At 47.2% G+C, this 4860-nt stretch overlaps 1 protein-coding gene across 1 annotated transcript in view; it reads right to left on the reverse strand.

Annotated features, from left to right (window-relative positions):
- LOC143287913 (uncharacterized) overlaps window positions 1-3461 on the reverse strand; it is a 76506-nt gene extending 73045 nt beyond the window's left edge. Inside the window, exon 1 of the mRNA XM_076596155.1 lies at window positions 3230-3461. The gene's annotated coding sequence lies outside the window, so the exon portion shown is untranslated. The remainder of the gene's footprint in view (window positions 1-3229) is intronic.
- Between the last annotated feature and the right edge of the window lie 1399 nt (window positions 3462-4860).

The following is a 4860-nucleotide window of genomic DNA, read 5'->3' on the forward strand; positions in this document are numbered from 1 at the left end:
GGGTATCCGCTTCCATGCGTATTTTGAGTCTGGAATGATTGGAGTTCACGGGATTTTGTGGAACTGATGGAACATAGTAAATTCCTTACTAGCGAGTGGAGTGATGGCCTAGAGGTAACGCGTCCGCCTAGGAAGCGAGATAATCTGAGCGCGCTGGTTCGAATCACGGCTCAGCCGCCGATATTTTCTCCCCCTCCACTAGACCTTTGTGGTGGTCTGGACGCTAGTCATTCGGATGAGACGATAAACCGAGGTCCCGTGTGCAGCATGCACTTAGCGCACGTAAAAGAACCCACGGCAACAAAAGGGCTGTTCCTGGCAAAATTCTGTAGAAAAATTCACTTCGATAGGAAAAAACAAATAAAACTGCACGCAGGAAAAAATACAAAAAAAGAGAAAAGAAAAAAAGGGGGTGGCGCTGTAGTGTAGCGACGCGCTCTCCCTGGGGAGAGCAGCCCGAATTTCACACAGAGAAATCTGTTGTGATAAAAACAAATACAAATAGAAATACTATTCTTTTTTTTCCTTTTTTTTTTGTTTGTCACCACGTTGATAATGTAGGCGCTTTAGGGGATCTCATCAGTGACAGGCAAGTCTGTGAATCTTAGTATGAGGGTTTGTAGGTCGATACTATCCCAGTGCACTCTGAGTTAGAGAAGCAGACTTGTCTTTCATGCAGGAACATAGAGTCGTTTCCTTGACAATACGACATGTGATATAATAGGCTATAATACTGAAAAAAAAAACCCAACAAAAAAACCCCAACAACAACAAACAAACAAACAAAAACAAAAACAATGCGATATAACACGAAATGCACTAAAAGTCCTTCTCGTTTGAATGCTGCTGCACCGACTGGAGAGAGACAGACAGACAGAGAGAGAGAGAGACAGAGAGAGAGAGAGAGACAGACAGACAAACAGACAACGAGGGCGAGAGAGAGAAAGAGAGAGATTGGTGAAGTGGACTTGTAACGCAGCTGTGACAGTAAAAGGGAAGAAGGCGAGATGAGAATGACAGCATTGTTTTCAAAGGACTTACCAGGCTGAAGAGTGCCCTGCTGTGTGCACAACATTCTCACAGTCCATGCTGGAGTTGGGCTGGTCCATGCCCCCCCCCCTCTGTGTGTGTGTGTGTGTGTGTGTGTGTGTGTGTGTGTGTGTTTGTTTTGCCTCTCTCTCTCTCTGTCTCTCTGATATAGTATTAACATGATTGTAATATGATACAGAAAAAATAGAAGATAACATAGATAAGCAAATACGGTTGGATGGTCGGATGTCCATGGTATGGGATGTGTATGAATGCTGTGTGTGTGAATGTATGGATGGTATGTGTGTGAAAGTACGAATGGTATGTGCGTGACTGTATGAATGCTGTGTGTGTGAATGTATGACTGGTATGTGTGTGAAAGTATGAATGCTATGTGTGTGAATGTACGAATGCTGTGTGTGTGAATGTATGAATCCTGTGTGTGTGAATGTATGAATGCTATGTGTGTGAATGTACGAATGCTGTGTGTGTGAATGTACGAATGCTGTGTGTGTGAATATACGAATACCAGCATGTTTTTAAGCTGCTTGTTATCTCCCATTATCGTTTCTCGCTTTCTTTTCGTTTGTCGCGCACACAAGCTGAATTATCCCCCTTGGCAGTAGAGCTGCAAAACACGATTTGCCAATAAAACAAGTCTCAGTGTCTGTCTGTCTGTCTCTTTCTCTACCTTAGGCGATTCAACACGTGGGCATGCTGCACTTTTTGACGGACCCTTCGCCGTGGTCAGAATTTTTTTTATTTTTTATTAGAGATGACAATGTTAGAAAGATTGAAAAGTGATGTCCTGAGCACGATGCCTTTTGCAATAGTTTGTTCAGTCCATTTTGACAGGTTGGTCAGTCATGTGACCAACTGGTCAATCATGTGACAGGTTGGTCAGTCATGTGACATTTTTTTTTGGTGCATATATATATATATATATATATATATATATATATGTGTGTGTGTGTGTGTGTGTGTGTGTGTGTGTGTGTGTGTGTGTGTGTGTGTGTAAATTCAAACAGTGTCTGACGGCATCCAAGGGCTTCCCCTTGTCAGGACAGAAAGACCTCTTCCCACCCCAGCAGACAGACACCCAGGACTCATCCCTTCTGGAACAACGCAGCCTTCAACCGAACCAGGACCCCGGCCCCAGCCCTGAACAACTTGAATCCAACTAATGGATCGTTGAACTCAACTCTTACTAATATCATCACGAAGTGTGACCGAATACTGCATCTGACTCTTTGATGTTCAAAACGGAACAACAGACCATCATCACAGAACAAGCTGAATTAGCTAATGGATCGTTGAACTCAACTCTTACCCACAGCATCACAAAGTGTGACCGAATACTGCATCTGACACTTTGATGTTCAAAAACGGAACAACAGACCATCAGCATAGAACAAGTTGAATTAGCTAATGGATCGCTGAACTCAACTCTTACCAACAGTATCACAAAGTGTGACCGAATACTGCATCTGACACTTTGATGTTCAAAACGGAACAACAGACCATCAGCACAGAACAAGTTGAATTAGCCAATGGATCGCTGAACTCAACTCTTACCAACAGCATCACAAAGTGTGACCGAATACTGCATCTGACACTTTGATGTTCAAAACGGAACAACAGACCATCAGCACAGAACAAGTTGAATTAGCCAATGGATCGCTGAACTCAACTCTTACCAACAGCATCACGAAGTGTGACCGAATGCTGCATCTGACACTTTGATGTTCAAAAACGGAACAACAGACCATCAGCATAGAACAAGTTGAATTAGCTAATGGATCGTTGAACTCAACTCTTACTAATATCATCACGAAGTGTGACCGAATACTGCATCTGACACTTTGATGTTCAAAAAACGGAACAACAGACTATAGCACAGAACTGCTTCGGAATGATCAAAGTGCTGATTGCATTCACCGAAGTTTGCATCACACGCATTAATCATGGACAAAATGTGCAATCATTCGTAAATTAACGATTAATAAAAAAAAAAACGAAGCTTTAATAGACTACTTAGAAGCATTACGATGGGTATTGTGATGATTTTCTACATGTACATGTGATATCAGAGAAGACACATTAGCAAAAAAGATAAAGTAATAAAATGATCACACACACACACACACACACACACACACACACACACAAGTCACCACACCTCAACAACAGCAATACTTACCTTGCCAACAACAACAAAAAAACCCACGGGGATGAGTAACCGCAGGCCCAAAGTCCCGCGAAAAAGAAAAAAAACAACAAAAACAAACCCACGACTTCTCGAAAGACCTTTAATTAATTAATTGATGAATCAATCAATTAATCGCTTGAACTTTTAAAGCCTCAACGAAAACAAAAACCTTTAAAACACAACAACAGGCCAGCTGCTGCTGCTGCTGCTGCTGACAACTACGAAGAAGTGTAGGTCAGTGTGATGAGCTGGGGTGTCAGTGCCGCCCCTTTTAAAGCAGATACGGGTAGAGAGGGGAGAGGGGAAGGGGTGGGGCGGGGGAAGGAAGAGCCAAGAGGTTTCAACACCTACCTGAGACGCCCCCTTCCTCCCCCCACCCACACCCACCCCCTCCCAGAGGATGGAAGGTGGTGGCGGTGGTGGTGGGCTCACGGACACCACGCACGACAAGCTTTGCCAGCAGTCACGACTTCTCGGACACCACTACGCAGCTGCACGGAGACGAGGTGAAAGGGATGGAGAGAGAGAGAGAGGGGTGGAGAGAGAAAGAGAGAGGGGAGAGAGAGAGAGGGAGGAAGGGAGAGATTGAGAGAGAGGGGGGAGAGAGGGAGAGAGGGGTGGGAAAGAGAGAGAGAGGGGAGAAAGAGAGAGAGAGGGAGACAGAGAGAGAGGGAGGGGGTAGGAGATTGAGAGGGGGGAGGGGGGGAGACAGACAGACAGACAGACAAACAGACAGAGACACAGAGAAATAGAGGGACAGAAAGAGAGAGAGGGTGTGGGGGAGGAGGGATGAAGAGAAAGGGATGGAGAGAGAGGGAGAGAGAGAGTGAGAGAGAGAGAGGGGGGAGAGAGACGGAAGGAGGAAGAGAGAGAGAGAGGTGGGAGAGAGAGTAGGGGTAGGGAGAGAGAGGCGGTGAGAGAGAGAGGGGGAAGAGAGAGAGAAAGAGAGACAGGGGTGGGAGAGAGAGAGAGGAAGAGAGAGAGGGGGAGAGAGAGAGAAAGAGAGGGGTGGCAGAGAGAGGGGAGGGGGAGAGAGAGAGAGAGAGAGAGACAGGGGTGGGAGAGAGGGGAGAGAGAGAGAGGGGGGAGAGAGAGAGACAGGGGTGGGAGAGAGAGAGGGGGAGAGAGAGAGAGACAGGGGTGGGAGAGAGAGAGAGAAGGGGGGGGTGGGAGAGAGAGAGACAGGGGTGGGAGAGAGAGAGAAGGGGGGTGGGAGAGAGAGAGACAGGGGTGGGAGAGAGAGAGGGGGAGAGAGAGAGAGACAGGGGTGGGAGAGAGAGAGGAGAGAGAGAGAGACAGGGGTGGGAGAGAGAGAGACAGGGGGGGGAGAGAGAGAGGGGGAGAGAGAGAGAGACAGGGGTGGGAGAGAGAGAGCGGGGGAGGAGAGAGAAAGAGAGAGACAGGGGTGGGAGAGAGAGAGAAAGAGAGAGGGATGGGAGGGAGAGGGAGAGAGAGGGGAGAAAGAGAAAGAGAGGGGGAGAGAGAGGGTGGGAGAGAGAGAGGGGGAGAGAGACACGGGTGGGAGAGAGAGGGGGCAGAGAGAGAGGGGTGGGAGAGAGACAGAGAGAGAGAGGGAAGAGAGAGGGGGTGGGAGAGAGAGAGAGAGAGAGAGAGAGAGAGAG

The sequence above is a fragment of the Babylonia areolata genome, chromosome 12 (genome assembly GCF_041734735.1).
Source record: "Babylonia areolata isolate BAREFJ2019XMU chromosome 12, ASM4173473v1, whole genome shotgun sequence".
In the NCBI taxonomy this organism is placed as follows: Eukaryota; Metazoa; Mollusca; class Gastropoda; order Neogastropoda; family Buccinidae; genus Babylonia; species Babylonia areolata.